General features: G+C 36.7%; 1 long non-coding RNA gene across 1 annotated transcript in view; it reads left to right on the top strand.

The window, feature by feature from the left end:
* Nucleotides 1-26448, top strand: part of LOC139600372 (uncharacterized) — a 61730-nt gene that overhangs the window by 9869 nt on the left and 25413 nt on the right. The window lies entirely within an intron of this gene.

Raw genomic sequence — 26448 nt, 5'->3', positions numbered from 1 at the left:
ATCAAACCCAACCTATGACCTAATAGCAACTTGTCAACTAGACCATGGCGCTAAGTGCCACATGCAGTCTTTCCTTAAACACCTCCAGAGACTGTGACTCTACCATCTCTGAGGGCAGCCCTTTCTAATTTCTAATCACTCTTTCTGTGAAGAAATTCTTCCTAGTGCCCAGCCTAGACCACCCTGGTGTAGCTTGAGGCTATGTCCTCTCTGCCTGTCACTACTTGCCTGTGAGAAGACACTGACCCCTATGTGGCCACAATCTCCTTTCAGGCAGTCCCAGAGAGCGTGATGAGGTCTCCCCTGAGCCTCATTTTCTCTAGGCTAAACAACTCCAGCTCCCTCAGCTGCTCCTCACAGGACTCCCTCTCTAGACCCTTTACCAGCTTCATGTCCCTTCTCTGGACTTGCTCCAGCATCCCAATTCCTGAACTGAGGGTCTGGAACTGAGCACAGGACTTGAGTGGTGGCATCATCAGTGTTGAGAACAGGGGGACAATCACTGCTCTGTCCCTGCTGGCCACACTATTGCTGACACAAGCCAGTATGCCATTGGCCTTCTTGGCCACCTGGGCACACTGCTGGCTCGTGTCCAACTGAGTGTTAGGCAGCACCCCCAGGTCCTTTTCTGCTGGGCAGCATTCCAGCCACTTTTCTGTATATTTTGTGACTTTGTTTTTTGGTTTTTTTAAGTTCCAGTTCCTCTCTAAAGTACAGCAAGAAGTAAGTAGTTGAACATCAGCATTTTTCTTAAAAACTTATTTTTAGGCTTGTCAACAGTTTATATTGAGTTCTGTTCTGTTATTTAGTTTCCTAGCCTTCTACATAAGATTGGAAGCAACGAAAAGCACACGTTCTGATACTTTTTTTTATTATGGTATGTAAGAAGTGCTTTTTAAAGCGAACTCATCTTTTATTTATCTCACCAAAAAAATAGCCAGATTTCTGAAGAGTTCAGCAGTGAATATGCTGAGCTTTGGGGAAAAAAAAAGTACATCTTGCAGGTCTGGACAAAAAGTTATGATGAGAGTCACCCACACACTTCAAAATGTGGCTTGTAATATGTTGTGGTAGACATTTAATCAGTTTGGTTAAATCAAAGTCTGTTGAAATGTATTAGTTTTGCCACTGAATTCACCTGGTTGAGGATTGTACCTTGATCTGTACTGTTTTACTATATTTGAATTAAAAAAAAATTCTTGTTTAATAATTGATGATGAGGAAATATTCAGTCAGTGGGATATTGAGATTTTCCTTCCAGCACACCAATTAGAAATCTTTAGTAGAGCTGGTGGGTAAATGCCCCACAGTCTTTCATGCAGTAGGCATACATGCTCTTAACTCGTTCTGATGTCATCTTCTTTGGAGGAGGTTCCTGGAAAAACATTGATGCAAAAGATATGTTAAAAAATCAATGACAAAATGTCACTGAGAATCGAACTCGTGTAAAGATCCTTAGAGTGGTGAAATATAAAGTGAAAGAGATGCTGTCACTCCACTTTTATCCCTTTGATCCCATGTTCAAGACTAGTATAAGCCTGCAGCAGTGCTTAAACTATAGCACAAGAGCAGCAATTGACCTTAGCACTATTGTGAACCTAATACCATTGATTGGATTTATCTTTTACTGATTTTGAACACTGACAAGATTTCTGTAAAGATAGATCTAGTAAAGGTGTCATTTGTATTTCTCAGGAAATTCCTCTAGTTTTCAAAACAAGAACACCAATCAACACACCAATTTACCACAGAAATTAAAATAAAAATCTCACCTACAAATGTTGACGAGTATATAAAAATCTCACCCACAAATGTTGACGAGGAGTTTGTAATAAATATGACTGAAAAGGGGAAAATTTATTCCCATTTTCTAATTTATTTCCATAACATGACTGGAAATAGCACAGATGAATAATAGTAATTCACTGTCTGATACAAGGAGATGTTACTAATATTTTACTGTCTGCAAATGTGGATTTTGAAAGAAAGCATTCTGCTTTAAAAATGTATGGATTTTATTTTTCCCAAAACTCATTAAAAAGAAAAGAGACAGATTGCGGAATACATAGATTGGTCATTTCAAAGAGCTACTTTGGTCTCTGTTCTGTGATGATAAATTATGTCTATGGTTTGGTTTCTAGGTCAGATTCAAGTCAGTGGTAACACTTGAGTATTAACATGATTCCGTATCTTAGCTTCAGGAGAAACAAGCTGTCAACTTTTCATTTGCTGGTTTCATCTCTTAAGTGAAATTAACTAAAAGTGAATGCATCATGGTGAAATGGTCTTGCCAAGGCATAATGAAGCATCAGAATAACACATACTGGAGCCAAGTTTTGCCTTCTGCAGTACTGGATTCTTAAGCCATGGGGGGAGCCCAAAAAAATTTTGGACTTCTTTTCCTAACCTAGTTTGAAATGAAGTTTCCAACTAAGGATTTGTGAGTTGAAACAAGTGAAGAGGCATGCATTATTTCCTGCCACATTTTTCTGTTTCTTGTCTATGATCAGCTTGTGATTTTATGCACCCCAAGTTGCACTGAATAAGTAGTGACAAAGAATAAATCTCTTTGCATTCATAGGTACAGCTTTCCAAATTGTGGTTATATGTCTCCTTGTAGTGCTTTGGAGGGGAATGTTGGTGACATGTTTTTTATGTGTAAAATATAAACATACAAATTGAGTGACTAAGCATGCGTTAGCTATGAGACATGGATGATCCTTGAAAAACATATGTTTGACTAATTTTCTGCTCTGTACTGGGTTTACTTTTCCTATTTTCTGTGTTTTATATTGTTAGAGTAGAAAATTCAGTGATACTGATAAAAACTAGAACACCGTGGGCTTGATTGAGGAAATAAAAACTTTTAAAGGTTTGTCTTCTATCTCAAGTATTTTCTCCTTTTGATTCAATTTAGCATGGGAAAACACACATATCCTGAGCATACTTCACTTTTAAAAATAGGTATTTTTCTATATAGCAGCAAAAGAAAAAGTAGCATGAACTGCATTCTACACAGAGATGTGTATGTGTTCCAGTCTGCAGTTCATACAAGTGTACTGTAAAAAGCACAGCTGAAAATCACCAGTCACTTAAAATGTCATAGTCTGGAGTATGCCTGAGTTGTGCTGTCAGTATGGGAAATGAATTCAAATAATAGGTGCCATTACTGTAGCATGAAACTATGAGTTAAAGTTCACAGTGCTTGACTAGATCACTTAAACCTTTATTAGGAAAAAAAATGAAATTTTGAATGTTCCTCTTTTCTTCCTTAATTTGAGCAGGGGCTCAAAGTTTAACCAAAAGCATCTGGAAATAAGTTCCAGTGCTGTGCTCCTGGTTCAAGTTTGAAAGAACAGAAGGCAAAACTCCCTGAGCATGGTGCTAACTAGTATCACGGGGGTGTCAAACTTGATTTGAGGTAGATTGACGTGTCATTATTCCTCACATTCTTGCTTCCTTTTTAATGATCTGCACCTGAGCTCTAGTGTGTATTTTGTGACACTTATTAGCAATCTACAGGTCTGAGAGAACTGTTGTTTATCCATCTCTCACCTGTTAAAATGTTAACAAGAAGAGACGTGCCACAGTGTCTGGTGCCAGCTGAAGGTCATGGATGGAGTGAAGAAGCCCCTGACATCTGTCTCTCGCAGTGGGCTTTGCACTGTGCTTCACTGAGAACAGCAGGCTGAGCCATTTCTCACCATTAATATCAATGGGTCCTGAATGCCTGCTATCGGCACGCGCTCCTCAGCTCCAGGAGTGGAAGTGTGCAGCTATTAACACACCTCATTCACATCTGAATTAAGAATGTTGAAACAGTTCCACATGACAGATAAACCAAAGAAGTCATTAGGCTTACTCTTGTCCACATGCACTCTAGTGCCTGATGGCTACTGCCCCTCACCGTTTTAAATCAAGACTGAGACTCAAGGCTCCTGAGTATCAATCAACATGGAATAATCTTCTCTTGCTCTTATTTTTCTGCTTCAGAACAACTAGGTCTCATTGAGTAAATAATTTATTTTGATTTCCAGGCTGCAAGATATTCATTATACTCTAGTATTAATGGCATTTGCATTTTGGAAAATGGTCATACCATTTCAATTAGAAGTTTTTTAGGATGGAATAGATGACTCTTCTGTAAAGCAGTTTTAAATCACAGAATCAGATTTTTTGTTGAAAGGAACCTTAAAGATCTAGTCCCAAATCTGCTGCCATAGGCAGACATGCCACTCAAAACTCCTCTCCCTTTCCGTGAACCTGTCTGCTCCCATTCTCTTCTTCTCTTTTTCCCCCTTCTTCTTCCCTTATTTTAATATTTTCAGTGTAGTGGCTTCCTTTGCTCTGTTTTTATTTTGCCTTCTTTTTTTCTTTGTTTGTTTGGTTTGGGTTTTTTTGGTTGCTGTTTTTTCTTTACTTTTTTTTCTTCTAGTAACATTTTCTTTCTTTTGAAAATCATTCAGACATTTTAGCCCATGCTGGGCTGTCACAGACTCTAACAGCTTGTTGAAAAACCCTTCCATTTCTTGTGGAGCACATGAAACGATGCTGTTCAGCAGAGACAGTGGAAACAAGGTGTGTAGTCCTTTCAGTTTTTATTTATGGCAATGGGGAGCGTATTGCTGGAGGTACTAAGAAGAGATTTACTTTCTGAAAGAGTCAAATTTGTCTCAATTGTCTCTGGATGGAAACCCATCTATCCCAATAGCCATGGAAACAGCTCTTCTGATCCCCTGCTACTTTGTGTTCTGAAATATTCCTCTCTTTCATGAATGGTTAAACAACCTCATTCTTAATCTCATTAGTGTAAGGCTCTCACGCAGCACCCACTGAAAACAGCTGAATGGCATTCCCGAATTTGAGTAGATTTTAGTTCTGGCACTAACAAATGTCCCACTGGTTTAGCCTTTCAAAAGGCAGACAAATGAAAAATAACTTTAAGCACTTCTATCAAAAATAAATACCATTTGTTTTTGGAGGTCTGATTCTCAGAGGTTCCCATTGATGTAGGCTATAGCAGGCTGTGGAATATGACATATTTTTATAGGCTTGTTTCTTTTAAAGCAAACTCCAAAACACTGTTTTGTTTTGGGAGCTCATGGCTGTTTAGAACAAACTTGCAACATCTTGCAAGTTACAGCTGCAGTCCCGAGTACAGTAGTGGGCAATAAATAGAAAAGATTAAGTATTCTGTAGCTGGGTTAGAGTGGAACAACAGCAGGAGACTGCTGCATTCTTTCAAAACAAACAAAAAACATAATTGGAAAAATTCATTTATATATTCTCTTACATTAGATGGGGCCACTGAGTGAAACATTCACTGATGAATTACTCCTCTAATCTGTGGAGGGAAAGCAGCTCCTGGTGAATTAGAGTCCTGGAACAGAGCCATGAGAACTAAATGGCTAAAAATGAAAACAGGCAAACATTTGAAGAGTATTCTACAGAACACAGATCTTTCAGCACCTCCCCCTTTCCATGGCTAATTCATTGTCATGGAAACTGAATTTATCAAAATGTTCTTGTTCACTCCTAGTGACCCAGTGAGTCGACTTACAGAGCTGGTGAAAGGTAGCTCAGGCTGAAGCAATTTTTACAAATGATATGCAGCAGTTCATAAGTCAGTAAATTTTGAATGGCATCATTGTACTTCCCAAGTAGTTTTCCCTAGTCTCAAAAGACTCTTTCTGTCTGCAAGCTGGAGGTGTCTGAAACACTTACTAATAAGTTAGCATGGGTGGTATGTATGACTATAGCTCCTTTCTTCCCCCTCTGCTCTCCTTTAATGTTTTTCTTCTTACCCTGTGAATTTATGCTAAAATTTTGTTGTTTGTGTCATTTCTTTATTTGATACATTTTCCACAGCATTTTCCTGTGTTGATATGTAGCCCAAGGATGCAAAAATCCTTCATCACCTCATGACAAACATCTCTTCTTATCTGTTACTGAAGATAGGTGTTGACTACCAAGTGTAATGCACAATGACTACTGTGTGCAGCCAGCTCTGCCAAATCCAAAATAACCCTGGAACTCAGTGTTTTCACCATGTCTCAGAAGGTGGGGTTGCTTGTATTTCTTTATCATACATGAAAATTGTCATATAATTATTTGGAAGGTTTTTCACCTGCCATGTCACGTCTAAATTCTGTCAAGGTTGATTTTTATTTTCTGCTAGCAATTAGTGAGTTGTTGCCATGGAAACCATACTTCACATGATTTTTGAACTTAAATGGCTGAATGTGATCAGCACCCTTCATTCTTTAGCCTTAGTAGTTAAAGACTTCTTTGTGTGTGTGATCTTGATTACAGAATCACATAAAATATCTATAAACACACAAAATAATAGCAGAAGGCTACATCAATTAAAATGGAGTATTCAATAATTCATTCTTTAATTAAAGCTCTTCCTTTTCCTATTGCTGTAACCTTTCAAGTGTTAAAGCAGATATAAAAGCTAATAATTTGTATGAAGTATCTTTTCTAATTAGCAGTTTGCGAAACATTAATGAAGGAAAACAAAAAATGGATATTTAAATACTTTTGCTTTTACTCTTAATGCAATAAATGGAAACAAATATACTATAGAGAAAATATTTTCTAGAGGATAAGTCTGCATTGTTTATGGACAGTGTGCATTCATGTACACAAAAAGGGATGCTCTTGTTTCAGTTTTTTGTTTGTAAATAGATGAAATTACTTTGGAAAAAGGAAAGGATATGTCCCAATATAAGCTCAATAAAAGATACATTTGAATTTGTTCATCCACTAATTTTTATCTCTAAATCAGAGTCTTAAAAATTTATTTCAGAGGCTGTATTTTTCAATAGAAACTACACCAAAGAATTAATATACTGCATTTTTTTTTCATGTGAGTGGCATCTCCCCCATTTAGAAATCTTCCAGAAATATTGCTTCATCATAAAGATCTGTTTTCATTGAAGGATTTCTAGATATATTGCTCTAATAATGGTGGCAGAGTAAGCTGAAGCAGGTCAATATAAAGACTTGTGTGAAGTCTCCTATTCCAGATCCTAATCCCATTCCAAACTATCTAGACATTGCTGTTTTTTGTGTGTGTGCGTATGCACATGTATAAACACATTTTATTCAGAAAAACAGTTCTACATATAAGAGTTATGCAGACACAGCTACCATATTTTAAATTCACAGTTTGCACTCGTTCAATTTCTTTGTCTAGATAAATGGTTCATGTGGTTGCATGTTCGTGTCCCTGTCTGACTTGAAAAATGCTGAATGGTCTGTAATCAATAAGAGTTCAAGTTATTTGAACTTTGTAGGAAATTATAAGAATTAGGTCTGGGCATGTGAAATTGTAAATGTCACTAATGAATGCTAACCAGTAGACAGTGATTTTTGAAGACTTTCCTGGTGCTTGATGCATGAGAGGACTCAGTCTTGAAAGGACACTGTACTTATTAAGCTTTTCAAATGCCTCTTTGGAAAACTGGAACTAAACTAAACTATTGGTTAATGTACCTGTCAGAGAAAAATGCAGTCCAAAGGCATGATAAGACAATTTATTCCCTGTGGTAATATCTGAATTCAATGTTATTTTCCCCTATATCTCCTCCCATGTACTAGAGACTCATTACTTGGATTCAATAATTTTGCACAGTAAAGATATCTTTTTGCTTTCAGTGATACAAAAACAAATACAAATGATTTTATCATGTGTGTGCTGTGTTCAGGGCTTACTTACAAAGAAGCAATTGTGAAGTGTTTAAGTGGAAAAGTGTGCAAATATCTACACAGCATGTTATAATAACATCAAGCACTTAATTAAACACTTTTTTTTTGTGAGAAAGGGAGGAAAAAATAGGCTAAACTGTCTATTTCTTATACTTGGGATAGTAAATACATCTGCCATAAAGCACCATGGTTATAAAATTTAACCTGTTTGCTGAATATTTTTGTTAAACTGAGAGAACAGGTACACATTTCATATTTGCTGTCTGTCTCTCTGCTCACTCAAGTTCTAGGAAATCAAAGCAATTATTCTGAAAACCAGGTTGAAAGCAGTGTCAAGCCACAATTTATCTCATATTAAGATACATTGAATTCCATGTTATCACACCAACTATGGCATTTCCTAGTAAATTGTGAGTGTGGGCTTTAAGCTCTTTTTTAACTGCTCTCCTGTGTTAATATGTCAGATTACTTTTAATTCTTATTTCTCTAGAATGTCTTTCAATTACCATCTTCTCCTAAAATTTCTTAGAAATAAAGTCTATACTTTAAACTTCTAAAATCAAAAAACTAGTATCAATAATTGTATTAGCCCTGTGGTACCTACAACACATACACGTTCTTTCCTGAACACCTCCAGTACATATTGGTTTTCTAAAGATTTGAGTTTAACTAACACTTATTACTGGTTGCATGATGTATTTATTTTCACAAATGTGTGAAATTCTATCTGTTTTTTTTTTCTTCCCATTAAAAATGTACAGAACAAAAAGCATCAAATTACTAGTTGAAGTTTTTACTGGAGTGAAACAATTGACCTTACATTTGTACAGGGTCAAATAGTTCTACCGAACTATTGTTATTATTAAAGCAATTTTAAAGAGAATGCTATGGAAATAAAAATAGAGAACATGATTCTTCAAAATGTATAATCAAGAAAAAAGTTACTCCTGAAAATCAGATGTAAATGTAACTTAAAATTATGAAGCTAAAAACCAGTTGATTTTCTTTGCTGCCCAGGATTCCTGTGGGGTATTATTTCAGTCTTGTAATATTTTTAACTTTTTTATACTTGGAAAGACAATGGAATATGACAGGTTCTTTGACAGTTTGCTAACACAAATTAACCTCATTTATGGGAAAACTGGTTGTGCGTGAACATCTACTTTTGCAGTGCTTTTCAAGACAATCTCTAAACTGCTGAATTTCTGGGAGGTCTGCTTCCTAAATTTTAAGCATTCTGCTGAGTAATAGCATTTATAATGTAACATGTATCTTATGATAGGCCTGCATATTGATGACTGTATAATATTTGTAGAGGAAAAGGAAGAAATAAAGCATGCTTGATTTGTTCTTTCAAACTAATGAAAATTCGTTGCTGCTTTGCATATGATTTCATCAGGTAGCAGGGTATTTGACCATGGTTTATTCTTTAATTCATAAAGAACCAAATCTTAAGGGATTTGTGGTGGGAATTTGTCACATAGAAATAACATTAATCTAAGGGAAATATGTAACATAGTATTTCTTTCTTTCTAGCCTGAAAAACTAATAAATGATTGTTCCCAGGAACAAGGAAAATAATACAGGAGAATCTGTCCTAAATGTAACCCCCTTACAAATATTGGTAACCAAAACGACTATTAGGCTATTCTTATTTTGCAAAATTTCATTCTTTGTGGATGGAACCTATTTTATAATTAGGTAAGAAGTACTATATAAGTTCTGTGAAGATTATGAAGAATATCTATCAAATAAAATCCAGCACTGGTGGGCTTTAAAAAGCCCACAAATTTATTTTAAAATAAAATTGTAAACAAAATGGCCCAAGAGTCCTGTCTCTCCACCTTCTAAAATCATATGTATTTCTAAATTCAGTTTAAGATATACTATTGAAAAAATACACAGCTGTACAGCAGAAGACAATACCAAATGTTATACAAACTCCTATATTTCTTTATTTCTTCATCAATAGTTTTTGTTTGGTTGGTGGTTTTTTTTTTTTTTTGTGTAGAACCACTTGTTCTGAAGTAAGGATCTTAAAAGTTTCATGGAGGGTGGGGACAAATGCCATTTTATAGTCTCTACAGTTTCTCTGCAATGAAAAATTTGCAACTGTAAAGAGAAATATTAGCTCTGTGGTAAACAAAAACCAAACAAGTAAAAAAAGCTGACTTGTTCTTGAGTACTCAAAGCCCGGACTGAAAATTTTCACTTTAGGCTACCTTTTCTGAAAATTTTTGCTATCGGTTTGATTTGTTCTGGATGACCTACATTTATGGTGGTAAAACCTTTCATGTATAATCATATAATCATATTTTCTGTACATGACACATATGTTAGAAATGAACTATTGTAAGCACATATCAAAGCATTAAAGTATGTTTATGGATTATCTCATACTGTTCAGGTAAAGTTAGATTCCCTGTTTACTGGGGTCCACTTGTGTGAAGGTTACAGAGAGAGCCTTTGAAATCTCTAAATATAGCTTAAAAGTTTCTCTATATCTAAAATGTCATGACATTAACATCCAGTATCTTGGGATGCTCCAAAGTTAGAAACTGGGAAACTGATCCTTTCCAGTGGCATAGAGCTCTAGTTTCCAGCCTTACTATTCAAAGAAATGGACCTACCTTCTGACATTTTAGATATAAAAAAGTTTTTGTGAGTTCAGCTCATCCTGTATATTAGGAAGCCATATTTTCTGAGGAAGAATTACTGATTTCAAAAGGGTTAGAATGAGTGACTTGGTGTTGTATTTAATTAAAAATAATAAGAAGAAAAGTCCCTACTGGTTCTTTACAGGTATTCTATAGTTCTGACTTTTATAAGAGGGTGTCTAGGTCATAAAAATGATAATAGTTACTCAAAAAATATATAAATTACATTATAATCAAATTCAAATTTACAAAAAATGGACCTACTTATGTAGTCCTGAGTGAAACTAGGGCTTGAAGATGCAGACATAAATGCTTTTTATGAGCAGAGAAAGGAGATTTTATTTGTTGCTGTTAAGAAGTAAGTTCAATTAAAGAGAATAATTCAGATGTATTATGTGCTCAGTTTTTCTTTGACCCAGTGCTCATCAGTAGTGATTGTCTGTTCTGGGGTTTTTTTGGTGGTGAGACTGAATTTGTAATTAATTACAGATATGAATATAAAAAGAAATTTACTTTCTCAGTGCTCTTCAGTAAAGCATTTCATTGGGCTGGATGACAAATCAGTGTCTGAAGTTGTGTGTCACAGCCTGACTGCTTTTCCATTTAGGGCCTATTTCACACTGACTGAAAAATGGTAGAGTGGTTCAGCTCCATTTGCTGAATAACCTGGAGGTCCTTAGGGGAAAAGGGGAAAAATCTGCTGTGTTTCAGAGAGTGTTGGATCTAACTTATATTCTTGGCATGCAAGTAGCCTATTTCTCTTGCTTGCAATAACTAGCATTAAGCCTGGCTTTAACTAGTGTGATGGGAATATCAGACATCTCCCCAGAGTAACATCTTGCAGTAAAGCAGAAAAAAAAGCAGTTATCTGTATGTTTGCAGAGAAAATTATATATACATTTCTTAGCTGGATCAATAATGTTTCTTGATATTGTACAGGCCAGTTTATAGAATAGAATTCAAAACCAAAAATTTCATAGTTGTCAAATGTACTACCATTTTTCTGCCTGAATACATTGGAAAGGCCTTGTTTTGAAAATATTAATTTTCACAGCATTATGACCATCATGTCATGGATGACTCTCGGACAAAATGGAGAAAACCAAGTACTTTATATTAACAGAGTCCAACATAACTTCAGAAACTTATCTACCAAAGTTCATTTAAATTTAACCCAACTTCACTATTTCCTAAATAAAGTCTGCAAAAAAAAGCATAGTATATGTGAATATATAGGCATGTTAAAAAATTGCACATAAAAGGTATAGAACAAGGGATGTATATCAACTGCTTTAATGTACAGCAGTTTTAAGAAAATCTATGTTATATCTATAGTTGATTATGTAGCAAAATAGGCTTCAATATTTTGTTTACATGAAGTCTAATTTAATAAAGATCTATAAAAAGAATCATCACTAACCATGATGATTCAGGAAAGGCCGACATTTGAGCTGCAGATAAACTGGAATATTTAGAGCTGGAAAATCAAGAAACATTTGAATTTAAGTGAGTAGGAAATGCTTGCTAGATGGTGAAAGCATGCCTCATTCAATAAAACTCAGATGTCAGTTGAGCTGTTTTATTTTCCTTTTGCACTTTTTCTTCCTCTCTCTATTATCTTATTGCATATTGTCTTCTTTCTAAATGTGAGGTTCTAAATCAGTTATTCTTAGTCATCTAGCAGTTCCACAATACTTGTAGAGAGGTAAGAATGGCTAAAATTGGATGTTTTTTTCTCCAGCTTCTGCCTCTTGCTGACAGATGTTGAACATGATCTGAAGTGAATTTTAACCCTAAAGAAGTTTTATAGAGAAATTGTGAGATAACCTTCTCATAATGAGTTCATTGTTAACAATTCTAAGCTGTACTTTCACATTATCTATCATGGCTTATAGACAAAGCATCCCTATAATTCTCTCCAGCCAATTCAGCAGATTTGACAGTGTTATAGCTGTGGTGATGTGTTTTTGCATGTAATTGGGGCATGGAAGCATCCTTCACTGATATTTTTTGCTCCTGGGAGGCCTTGCATAAAAAGAGGATCGATCAAATCGTCTCCTGCAGGGGTGCCATTGCTTCAGGCTGGTCATTTAGGGTGGCCAACCAAAATATAAGGCAAATATGAGGCAGATAAAAATAAAAAAGAACAAATGAAGGTAGCTAGAGGCAGAAAAACACTGTCAGTCCATTCTTTTGTTATAGCTGTGCTTCAAGCATCAGTGCTTGTAAGAAGCTCCAAAGTGGCCTTAGGATGAAGCTCTGTAATTGCAGGCAAGCAAGGCACAGATGTTAGCTTTTATTAAATATCAACAGAATTTAACAGTGCCAACAGCCCTTTGCTGAAGGAGAAAGGAGGATGGGAAGGAAATTCCTTCTTTGAGATGATTTCATGCTTACTGTCCTTCAGACCTCCTCATCAGACCTGTCATTAAGCTCTGTGTGTCTGACAGAGTCAGGCTAGATATAAATACCTTGATAGCTTTATGCACTTGAGTTCTGTATGTAAGCTTTTGCTCATGAGAAGCAGTAGGCTGTCCTGCCTGGCTCCCAGCTGTTGTTACTGAAAGACACAATTCCCTCTTAAGTCCAGTGTGGGATCTGTTGTCCTTATGGATACGTCTTTACTTCCTTGGAGTGCCTCAAAAGTCATTAGACACTAATGTTCAGGCAACTAAATCCTTCCCAAAATCCGAAATGGATTCTTTGAGTGGATGAAGGCATATATTAGAGATGCTGATAACTGTGCAGCAAAATGTTCCTTTGTCCTCACACTGAAATGAAGAAGGTTTATAGAAGGAGACAAAACATTGAGCCCTTAGCTTCTTTCCGCTCATTAGTGCCTTGTAGGTTTGTTTTTTTTAATGAAAAATGAGTTCTTAATTTAATTTAGAGAGAGTCATTATTGGGTTCTGGTTGTTTGCCATGTCATGGCTTCATCCAGCTGCAGAATGGATTTGTTAAGAGAGATTTACTGATGCACTTGGACTTCTCTGTATTTTACTCAGTGGGTACAAGTGAGGTTTAAGAATATCTCTGTTCTAAGATCTCAGATCTCTTGCCCCTTCACTACATTCACTAGACAAAACTAGTAATTTAGGAATACCAGTATTGTTCATTTAGGTTATCTTGCTCTTCAGATTATTTGAATTGAACTGTATTCAGAACTTTCCCTAAGATCCTGCAAAAAGGAATTTTATATAAAGGTATTTTACTTTGTCTAATTCAGAACATTACAATATTGAATTACAAAGTTTTGATGACAACATAATTGGTTTTAACTTGTCAATGCACCCACACAGTTCTTTGTTTTTTCAATTGACCATATACCAGCTGCCCTTATGCTAAAATATCCTACCCCAAAACGGCCACTCAAGAGCCATTACTCAAATGTAATTGTAGAGTTGAAAGGTATTCCATGCTAACAACACAATCCCTCCCACCTTTGCCTCCCCTCCAATCCCCCAAGGTGCTACAGGAAATGCTAGCAGTAGAGATTGTCCCAGGAGACTTTGCTTTGCTTTGCAATGTTCATGCCAAAAGACAGCATTATTTTTGCCTGAAGTTCTCTTTTATGACATGTACAGATCAGCATAAAGTACTCTGCAAAATTAATTGAATTCTCCAATAATTGTTCTAAAGCCAAATACCATACACAGCCTTAAGATATATATGCATTTTCAAATGACTTTGTAGCCTGATTTGGACCATTTACCTCACGAAATCTCAGCTAAAGGCTGAGTGCATTAATGAAACTGCAATTCAATGTACATTTTTTTTCTTTTCTGCTTTTATTTTTTTGATGTGGATGCTTTTGTTTTCTGCTACAGTGAACATGTTTCCGAGGTTTACTTGATTTGTCCACCTGTTGGTGACAATATGAGTGAGGATGGGGAATAACAGTGAATAGATATGAAGAGAAAGAGAATTGTGTCAAAGAAGATTAGGGAGAAGTATACAGACACAACAAATCCAGCTTGATAGTTCTAGGAGATTTAATAGAGCAAGGAAATCAAAGTTTTGTCTTACAAAGCTGTCTAAACTGGGGACAGTATTCCTCTGCTGTGTTCTGGCTCCTACTGCACAGGTTCTCTGATTCCATCCCACACTGAGGGGGCCTGCTGTCAAGGATGTTGTGTCAAAAATAATGAATGAATTCACTTTCATTTAGTATGAAAATTGGATATTTCTTCTAGAATATACTAAGAGATGAGACTGGTCAAAACCAGTTTGGACCAATGAAGATACATTGAGTTGAACATTGGAGGATTCAAAGGATCACAAGGAGTTCAGCTCCTGCTGACACAAAAAGATCGAGAGGTCTGTTTCTTCAGAGATAAATTCTAGAGTGGATCTGAGATGTTAAACAGTTGATTTGGGGGCAAAAAAAAAAGGGTAATTTGTGCATAGTAAGAATTTTAGTTGGAACAGTCCTTGTTACAAAAAATCCATCAATGACAGGAATTTGAATGCAAAGTACCAGAATTATGGACTAAATTTACATTAGTAAATAATTCAATCCAGTAGGGAAGGATCAGCACATCAAAGCAGGACGTGTTGGCATTTATGTCTGCCATACATGAAATCTGGAGTTTTAGCTCTACACTGGATTTAACATGATTTCCTTGACTGAACAAATCAGCTCTGTGTATGGCTCAAAGCAGTCAAAAGGACCAATCACTGTGTCACATCCTTTTGTTGGTTGTGACATGAGGGTACATTTGATCCATACATCAGGCAACCATTTTAATTTAGATTCCTGTTAAAGAAATCAGCTTTGCAGTGACTGAAGCTACTCTGAGCTAAATTGCATGTTTTGCTCTAGAACAAATGACAATAGAATAATTGCTTAATAAATTAATAAAAATATATCTGTTGTTCATATACCACAAGGTATACCTAGTTATAACTCCAACTTCAATGAATTTATGTTCAATATTTGATTTTTCCCCATGTGTCTATTCTACCCCAAATAAAATATTAAGTATGTAATAGGTATTACATAGATGCAAACATTCATAGACTTATAGGATGATGGGCTGGAAGGGACCTTAAATTTTTTTATTTTCCATCCCCTGCTGAGGGCAGAGATGCCACCCTGATACAGAAGCATTTTATAAATGTAAATTTTAACTGGGGTTATGTTAAACAATTTTTTTTAAAATTTTCCTCTCTTCATCTCTTTGTATGTATGCATACAGTGTTTTCACACACTTTTTAAAATCAGTAATTAATTAAATTTTTCATTTGAAAGAAAGACTGTACTATATACTGCTAGTACTGTTAAGTCACATATGTAGCAGAAGAGTAAGTGTTAATATTATAGGTTCATGCTTTTAATTTATTAATTTAGCAATTTTATTTTTCAATGCTGTATATTTCTCTCATATTTTGCATTCTAGATGGTTTACTATGCTGTTTTCCCCTTCTTTTTAAAGCACCACTAATTCACCTCAGTGCAGCAATAATCAGTAACTGGGAAGGAGTTTGGAAGGAGAGGAAGGGAAAAAGAGAGCTATTGAAGTAAATGAAGCATTACCCATGACTGCTGCACGTGCTAGTGTCTGTTTCTCTACTAGCATCATATCCCCTCTTCTGAGCATTTGAATGATAACTCATTTCCTAGATCATTCTATACTCAAGGGCAATAGTTACCTTACACAGAGAGAATTAGCACTGGCTGTTATAATTTTGGAAATACATAGCAATTACTTACAGCAGAAACTTGGATCTCAGAATCCATTAATGAAGAATGACAGAGCTGAGCCCAGAGATGGTGGCCCAGAGCTGCTAGATTTGCTGTTCTACACAATTGGTTCATGGAATCCCTATGCAGATCATCTTCCCTTTTCTTTTTCTGTCTTTCTTCCTCCTTTCCACTAGTCTTTATGATTTGATCCACTTAGCCTCTCAGCTGTATTACCCTTCTTGTTCATTGCATTGCATTTCCTTACCCTTCTGTTTGGGTATTTTTTTGGACTCTTTGTATCTTAAAAAAGAAAATGCTTAAATGAACTATGTTTTACAGTTGCTTTGCATCAGCATGAACTCTTTGTTTTTCTTGTATGTTGCCCAGATAGTTGCTTTTGTTTTATTTCATAGAATCATATTCATAGAATAGCCTGGATTGGAAGGCACCTAAAGATCATCTAGTTCCCACCTCCCTGCTGTGGACAGGGCAATTTTTCAACTGACCAAAGTTACTCAGAGCTCTATCTTTGACCATCCATATTTCAAAATTAAACCTTATTTACTTTGAAGGTCTTAAGGATGTATGAAAGCCATGTGTAGGTGTAACTAACCATGTATTTACACTGTTGGGGGTAACATAATGTTCATAAAACTTCTTTTGGGATTCTGCAATTTGAGATAAACCAAAAAAAGATAACATTAAAGCTCACTGATAAGTACACGTACTCTCTAATGACATTTATTTTCAAACTGAATTACAGAAAATCTAGAGCCTGAACCTGATGTCTGTCTCTCTGGATAAGTTTCATTTTCACATACTATTAGAAAGATATTTCTAACTGGAAAAAAAAGGCTGGAAGGAATGTCTGAGAAAGACTATAGATAAAGATCTACATTGTTTTGAATTAATGTTTACTTGACACTAGTACTTTTCTTTCTGAAGGAATCTTGGAGACACTTGTGTTTAAAACACTTATGATTAGAAATTATTTTATCATAAATGTGCCACTCTCATGCATACAAATTTCCTTGAGCTAGGGACACACTGCAGAATGATTTACAGCTGGGCTTCATGGCACTGACCACAGCCCTCAGAGACTAGTGGTTCCACCAGTTTTCAGTGCACACTACTTTCCACTTATCTTTTCCATACTTCCTCATTTTGTCTATGAAGGTGATATGGCAGACAGTCTTGAAAACCTTACGGAAGTTGGAATAAACAGCCACTTCTCTCACTGCCCCCTGCTCCCCCTTTGCCTCCCTGAGTTGAACTAGTCCTTTTGTTGTGAAGGCTACAAGTTTGATCAGGCATGACTTCCCTGTTGTAAATCCATGCTGACCAATCCTATCACTTTTCTTTAACACATTTAAAAATGGTTTCCAGGGCTATTTTCTCCATTGCATTCTCCAAGACTTAGGTGCAGCTGGCTGAATTGTAGTTCTCTGAACCCTACTTACCTTTCTTGAACGCAGGGGTGACCTTTGCTTTCTTCCATCCCCTAAGGAATCTCCACTGATCATCATGACCCTTAATTGAGATTGGCATCAGAATGACATCAGTTTCCTCAGAATTTGTAGGTGCAACCTACAAAAGCAAAGCCTCAGTGACTGGAAAAAAGGAAATATCACACCCATTTTTAAAAAGGATTAAAAAGCAGGATGCTGGGAATTACTGACCTGTCAGTGTCATCTCAGTATGTAGCAGGATAATGGAACAGAACTTCCTGGAAGTTATGTCAAAACGTATGGAAGACGAAGAAGTGATTAGAAACAGTCAGTATGGCTTCATCAAGGGCAAATTGTGCCTGATGTTATCTAGCTGGACATTTGTAAGATCTTTGATATGGTCTCCCACAATAATCTTGCCACTAAATTGAAGATAAAGGTTTGATAGATGAACTGTCATATGCAGAAGGAATTGGCCTGGATGGTCCAATGCAGAGTTGCAGTCACAGGTTCAAAATCCAAATGAAAACCAGAAATGAGTGGTCTCCCTCAAGAGTTCTGTACTGGGACAAAAGCCATTTAATATCCCCATCAACGACATATATAGTGGAGTCAAGTGCAACCTCAGCAAGTTTACAGATGACAGTGAGAAGTACAGTTGATTCATGAGGAATACCATCCAGAGGAACCTTGACAATACTGAGGACTGTGCCCAGGTGATGAGCTCAACAAGGCTAAGTGAAAGGTCCTGTATCTGGGTCAGGGTAATCCCCATTACAGCATGAACTGGGGATGAATGGATTGAGAGCAGTCCTGAGGAGGACTGGTGGATGAGAAATTGGTTATGAGTTGGCAATCTGCACTTCCAGCCCAGAGAAACAGCCCTATCCTGGACTGCATCAAAAGTGGTGTGGCTGTCAGGGCAAGGAAGGGGATTCTGCCCCACTGTTCCTGCTCTTGTGAAACTCCACTTGGAGAGCTGCATTCAGCTCTGGAGTCCTAACAAGATGAAAGACATGGATCTCTTAGAGTGGGTCCAGAGGGAAGAGGGTTAGATTTAGATTGGACACAAGGGAGAATTTTTTTTATGAGAAGCATGGGCCCAGTTCTGCAGAGTGACATCCATCTTAAGGACTTCCAACTAGGTTGAGGTCTCCTTTGAGCTGGAATAGCTGATCCAGATTTTCTGGATTTTTCTTGTTCCCATCTATACAAACTGCTGCCCCTTTGGGATCTACTCTAGATCCAGTACTTACACTGGGATCTCCATCTCCCTGTTGAAATGTTGTGTGACCTTTGCCCGTCAGGAGTCAGCTGGAGCGAGAGCTCAACACCCTTTGATCAAGTTTCTGAAGAAGCTGAAATCTGCTTTCTAAGGAGGGGTGTGAAGTTACTAAAACTGTCTTGAATAAGAAGTGACATATTTTATCATTGGCTCCAACACTTTATCTTGGCATTAGACCGCTTGTTGTCTACCTACAACAGACTAATAGAGAAATGAAAGAGAGAAAAAAGGGCTGATCCACAGAAAATGTAATTGCTTTAAAAGGCTGATTTAATTGCTGATGAAATGTAATCCCATGGTGCAGAAGCACTAATGTTTACAAATTTTGCCACTTAGGTTTGAATTTTGAAAACTTCCTGTCCTTTGTATTATTAGTTTTCTTACATGACAATAATCTTCAAGAAATCATTTAAAAAAATTAGGCTGATCTTGAATGCAGTCAAATAATGCTTATTTGGTATTCCTTCCTTACACATATGCTCTTCCAGTTTTTTAATGTTTGTGGAGCAAATGAAGAATTTCTAAACAGTGCCAGAGGGACATTGTGCTAATTCTTTGAGAAAGAAAATCCTTATTTTTAGTATGCCTTAAGCATTTTAGTATGCCTTAAGGTTTATGATAGGGTCTTTGTAGAGGTGCAATAAAGATAATGGCTTATTTAAAATACTATCAATACACTTGGTTAGGAAGCGAAAACCCCAGTTCTTCATGCATTGTATTTAAATGAGTGAAACTTCTTCCTTTAAAGGATTGCAATGTATACATGGGAACTCTGTTATGATGGGGTGTTTTTTTTGGTGTAACTGTTTGTATATAGAAATATGGCATGGATTAAATGCCATCCCTCTCTGAAAGAGTTTTTTATGAGAGGAGGGTGAATATACTTTGAGGTGAACAAATACCACTGCAGATATCTTTTGAAAATTTAAGTGTGAATACAAATGCCCATGATACAGAATGTGTAAATGCATGTTCTAATAAGTATATTAATAATTTTTAAAGGGAGCTAATAATGCCCAGAGATGAATAGATTATTTAAAAAAAAAATCAGGATAAGTAATCTAAGATTTTTGTTGCAGATTTTGCGTTCCATTGCATGTTCTTTGCCATCGGTTTCAGAAAAGGGTGTTAATGGCATGTGGCACTAATATAAAGAAGGGACTACACAGTTTACTTTCCAGTGGCTGCTTTTGGCTGCAGTAAACCATTTGAAATGTATTCAGGTAGTAACTGAAAAGGGAGTGCAAGGATTTATTTGACTGTCCAGGGCAGAGGAGTTCAATTATCTTTTTGTGGATCTCTCTCATCACATGTGTAAAATATGGGTGTAAAGTAATTTGATCAAAGCTGAGCAACAACATGCCAGCAGCACCGTGACAAGAGCTTTAGATATAGCAATATGCTATGTATCATCATTTTTTTCCCCACTAAAACCTAATGGGATGGTATAGCTTGTGATCTCTGCTGATAAGGCCTTGTACGCATCCTGTATGACAATGTGTATTGAGTGTGTTGTCCTTCTGGTCTATATAAATAAATATTTTGAAGGCAGATATGAGTGCCCTCATTTCAAAAGTTTCCTTTTTTTCAACCAGAACATTTTTTCAAGCAGTAAGGTCCAGGGTTTCTGATAGAGATTATATGTTGAATTGGAATGTTTTCCTTACCTCTGCTATTTCAATATAGTAAATTTTAGCTATATGTGATTGTTTAAAAAAATTCCACTCTTGATACATCTGATATATTACTGTAGGTTGTTATAAATTCTGCCATGCATCCCTACAATATTTTTTAGTCACTTAAGTAGCCAGTTACAATATGAGCTGCCTGTATCCTGATATTTTCCACAAATGATGGCTCACAGCAATCCATTTATAAGTCCATCGAGCCTTCAGCCAGATGTTATGTTGCTAACAGTTCCACTGGCTCCTTCAAATGCTGTTATCATTTTCCTGACCTTTCTGGTGCCACACCTTTGACCTCCTATTGATTTGGTGAATTATAATGATTCTACTCTTGTGAGGCAACAGTTACTGCTATTCTCTGGATATTTTCAGGTAGAGTGCTTTTCCACATGACTGTGTGAACAGTATTTTCCTGTGGTGAAATAATTTTTTTCTCCTCTTATTCAAGGGCTTTTTTTGAGCCAGAATGACAAAATTAACATTTGAAGGGCTGGTCTTTTTTTCAATGTCTCATTAATCTTGTGGGATAAATGCTTGGCAGATTCCAAAGACAGAATGTGTTAAAACAGAGACAGTTATAATATGAGAATAATATAAAATGTAGTAAGAATTTAATTTTTTTAAACATATATGCTAATGCTATACTGAAAAAGGCAAGTACTGTTAGGCTCAGAGAATCAGTGCAGAGAAACAGATTGGGTAAGTAGTGGAACTGCCCAATTATTTTGCATGATATTTTAAGGAGCCCAATTCACTTTCCTAATTTCCCATGAAAAAGATGGCGTGATGCTTAACTAGCTCTGTCATACAGTCATAGAATTTCTGAGGTGGGAAGGGAACTCTGGAGTTCAGATGGTCCATCCCCATGGACCATCTGAACTGGTCATAGGTCAGCTGCAGCAGTTGGACCAAGAAGTTTAAACTCACTAGCTACTCTTTGAGGCTACTAGATCTTCCTATCTGCAATTCAGTACTTCAAAAGATTAGACTCCACTGTTAGCAATAATTTGTACTGTGCCACTTCTTCCTATTGTAGTTAGATATGGGTAGTTTTAATATTTCTTCTGTGTTTGTCATCTAGGAAAGCTCAATGAGCACAGTAGTAATCAATTAAAAGTAAATAGGTATCTCTGACAGTTTAAAGGAGTCCCAAAGAGGATGACAAGAGATTGGTACAAGACAATAAATAATTTATAGCTGGAGAAAATTAATCAAGAACCCCCAATTCCCTCTGTCCCCACACGCAGGTGCTCAATTACAGTACCTCTAAGAAGAGGCAGGAGACCAATAACCAAACATCTGTGACATAAATGAATTTAACTATTAGGGAAGAAAGTCTTGAAGCATATAAACACACTAAAGTAACCAAACCAAATTACAATACAATGTACGTTTGCTTTGTATAATGCCTTTCATTATACTATTTCCCAGAACTCTTCACATAATTAAATAATATAAATGTTATGGAGTGTAAGTGAAATGCAGCAGCAATAGAGAGATTTTCTAATGGAGGCAGAGAACATAATTATAAGCTATTGCAAAAGGTAAAAAAAAAAAAAAAATAGAAAAAAAGAAGCTATTGCAAAAAAGAAAAAAAATTAGAAAAAGAGAAGAATTCAGACAAACATGACCATGAGATTCAGTTTCAGCAATCTGGTGTATGGGGGACAGATGGTTTCCATTTGTCAGCAAACAGCATCTTTGGTCATAAATTTGTCAAGCTGGTGAAGACAGCTTCAAACTACAATTGCTCTGGGATGGGAATGTCAATCTATCTCACTCATATCAGTTTGATGCCAGGGCCAGCAAAAGATGCCCAGATCCTGGAGAGGGATCACAGGTCAGCAGGAGAGCACGTGAAAAGTAGCAAATAGTAGTTCCAGCCACTCCAGCCAGTGAATCATCTTCATCAGAATCCAATTTAAAAGTCTCTAAAAATGTGCATGGATCATGGGGAATAAGCAAAAGGAGTGAAGAATATGCACACACCTGCAGGGCACAGTGGCATGGCTCCTATGACTGGAGTGTAAGGATACAGTCTCTTTAGAAAGGAAGGCAGGAGCACAAGGAGTGGGTGTTGTCAGCTGTGTCAGTGACCAGCTGGAGTGGATGGAGCTCCACCTGGAGATGGATGAGGAGCTGACTGAGAGATCAGGAGTAAAGGGAAGGCAGGGATGGGTGACATTATGGGGGGGATCTGCTACAGGCTGGCCTATAGGGAAAACTGAGTAGATGAGACTCTTAATGGACAAATAGGACCAGCCTCACGTTCACAATTCCTGGTCCTCATGGGGGGCTTCAGCCACCTTGATATCTGTTGAAGAATAACACAGCCAGGTGTAAGAAACCCATGGGGTTAATGGAATGCATTGATGATAACTTTCTTCTCCAAGTGATAGAAAATCCAGTGAGGAGAGGTGTTATGCTGGACCTTGTTCTTTCCAAAAAGTAGGGACTGGTGGGGAATATGAATCTCGATGGCAGCCCGGGCTGCAATGATCACGAAATAGTGGAGTTTAAGATCCTTTGGGCAGTGAAAAGGCTGTGCAGCAAGCTCACTTCCCTGGACTTCAGCAGAGCAGGCTTTGGCCTCTTCAGTGGTCTGCTCGATCTACCATGGGATAAAGCCCTAGAAAAAAGAGAAGTCCAAGAAAGCTGGTTAATGTTGACAGGTCACCTCCTCCAAGCTCATGAGAGATGCATCCCAACAATAAGGAAGTTGGGCAAAACTAACAGGAGGCCAGCATGAGTGAACATGAACCTGTTAGAGCAGGTCCAGAGGAGAGCCACTAAGTTGATCACAGAGCTGGAGCACCTCTCCTGCGTAGATAGGTTCAAAGAGTTGGGGTTCAGGGACACCTTATAGCAGCCTCCCAGGTAACTAGAGGGATCCTGCAAGAAATCTAAATAGGGACTTTCTACAAATGTATGTAGCAAAAAGGATGACATGTAATGGCTTTAAACTTACAGATGGTAGGCTTACATGAGGTGTTGGGAAAAAAATCTTTGCTGTGAGGGTGGTGAGGCACTGGTACTCTTGTAGAAGTCACATCCCTGGAATTTTTCAAGGCCAGGCTGGATGAGCATCTGAACAACCTGCTCTAGAGTAAGGTGTGCCTGTCCATAATGGGGACTTGAAATAAGACGGTCTTTAAGGTCCCCTCCAAATCAAACCATTCCATGAGTTTAATAGAGGGAACAGGAAGAGGAGTAAATAGATATGTGACATCCCTGAAGAGTTTTAGAAATAGTTGCCTGCCTCATTGCTAGTTTTCTTCATTTTGATGCCTGCATTATGCAGATGAAATAAGTGAATTGAATTAACAAATCTACCCAGTTTAAAGGACAGACAAGACTAAACAGTGCAGTTCAAAATGGTTTCTAAAATGATTGTTGATCCCTATACATGTAGGAATAGTCCCTTTTATTCCATATTTACCTCTTTTGTTTTATAAAGCAGTACTGCGTGAATCCTACTGGAACATTGCTTGTGAGTTTTGAGACTCCCAGGGCTCATTCAGTGGGTTGCTCATCTGATTGCTTCAACATTAAACACACAGTCTGGCTTGCTGCTACTGCTGTAGAAGACCATTTCTGTTTAACTCCTGACAAATGAGATAGATATAGCTTATGTAACATAGTTGGACTTACTCACCTATTTTGATTTTTTTTCAATTGACTAAGGGATAAGCTAGTCAGAACTATGTTTTTTGATGTATCTTGACTTTATAAAGAAATACATATATGTAATTAAAGTTTATTTCCTAATTTCTATCAATGATGCCATTTATGATTCTATTTTGTAAATAATACTTTGGCAGGTTCTTCAGAAGTGTTCCATAAGACTCAGCAGTCTATCATTTTTCTTTGCATGGGTATTTTTCTGTCCAAAATACTTTTTCCTACTCTTCTCTTTTTTTATCTAGTAACTACATGGAGGTGGGCAATTCCCTTGTCTGGTGAGATATAATTTTTTTCATTTCTTTCTAAGGATGCCAGAATGAATCATCCCTCTTGCTTCTCATTATAACTTATAAAACTATTATTTTCTTTTTATGCAAAAGAGGGCTTTAGTTGTCATCGAAATCTTGTTATTGTACTGATGTAGTCAAAAGATTTATTTTTATATTATTCAGTTCCTGAATCTAACTAATAGAGTGAATTTGAATGAAAAAGGATTTTTACCAGGAGCTGAGGGTACAAGACCCAATTCCTTATGTTTGACGGAAAAGACAGTCAAATAAAAATCATAGAGAAAAGGGATAAACTACTATCAGGACAGATTATTTCTGAGGAGTACAATTGACCACCAAGGATGAGATTCAGCAGACACAGGTCCCCTGTATTAATAGATTTCATGTCCACAGGCAGATTCTAGATGACTATTAACAATGTTTCATTAAATGCACTTTCACTATGTTTCTGATTATTTTGTAATGGTATTTTAAAATACATTTTATTTCTAATAGGAATTCCAGAATGTAACTTAGCAGCCTCCATATCTCCTTTACTTTTTCAGGATAATTTATTTTAGCCTGTTTTAGTAAGGTCAATAATGTTTATTTTTCTGAATGATACATACATCTTACCATTCAGAAAGTGGACCTGCTTATGCTGCATTTGTTTAATTTAAATCTTTTTAGTCCTTTCTGTTGCTCTGTGTAAATTCGCTAAATGTTGAAGAGTATATATTTTCATAATTTAGCCTTTCTTATCCAGTTACAAATAAATCAATTATGCTGATTTCACCTAAATATAAGAAAAATAATATAATTTTATTTGGCTTTTTCAAGCAACATTTCAAAGCCATTTGTGTATGAACTTAAGAATCCATTATGACTTATATGTAGTTGGAGATTCTAAATGGTTGTTTAGCTACAGAATTTTTTTACATGTGAGAACCTTTCAAAATTAGTCCTCAAAATTTAGTTTCAAGGGGTACTAGTCACCAGAAAAAAGACTCAGGAAGTGTAAAAACAAAAAAAAAAATGTATATCATTTAAGCCTATGTCCAGGCACTTTTCCAAATGGCATGGGGTCATTTTTGAGTGATTTTGAAATGCACTAGAAGGTGATGTCATGGTCCTGAATTTGTCAGTTTCAAGTCTGTCTTATATATATATATATTCCAAAAGGTCCTTGGGGTGATGCCATATGGAGTATGAAGTAGATAATTTGGGCTATTTTGTAGAGCTGGATAGCAGATGCTGAATGTGGCTCTGATACATACAGAACTGATCAATAGGTATTTTAGGACTCATTTTAAGTCATATAGAGTGTAATGGATTTAAAATCTATGGAGTGCTTGCCAAGGAACCTCCATTCTCCTTCCTGGGAACCCTCTCTCTGCTGAACACTGCAAATGTACACTACAGCCAGTATTATTATGTAAATAAATTGTTGCTTAGTGTTCACTATAGGTAAAAATGTTGAAAATTCAATCTTCAAGTCCAGCCTTCAAAGTCCTTATTGTTATTGTTTCTTCTTTTTGTGCATACTCAGAACTGCTCAGGCTAAGATCACCCACCTACACCTTCTTGGGATCTATGACACAGGCACTGAACAAAGTTGAATTAAGCATGTAATAAAATGCTGCTGAATCTTCTTTATTTTAAAAATCTGACTGGAATATTTTTTTCCTTCCCTCTTCACTTTTCTCTCCTGCGGTAGGAAGGGCAATCACTTGCAGAAACAGAAGATCTTAGTCCTTCTGATTTTTTTAGTCCAAAAGGTATGAATCCTAGTATTGTCATTTGCCAGGAGGGCCACTTAAAACCTCAATTTATAGAGTGTGCAACAAAGGGTGAGTCAGGTGAAATTGTATGCAGACATAGATCCATGCTCCTGTTGATACTGTACCACTGTAGCACTGCAGTACTGCAGGTGATGGGCGGGATCAGGAAGAGCATTCCAAGGAAGAGTAGCTCCATACTACAGTTATTGAAGTCTTCCCTTCCAGGGATCATAATATTTT

This window comes from Agelaius tricolor, unplaced genomic scaffold (assembly GCF_023055355.1).
Source record: "Agelaius tricolor isolate 1412-34295 unplaced genomic scaffold, bAgeTri1.0.p SCAF_26, whole genome shotgun sequence".
NCBI lineage: Eukaryota > Metazoa > Chordata > Aves > Passeriformes > Icteridae > Agelaius > Agelaius tricolor.
The sequence above is the reverse complement of the archived record's forward strand: the minus strand, read 5'-3'. Positions and strand labels throughout refer to the sequence as shown.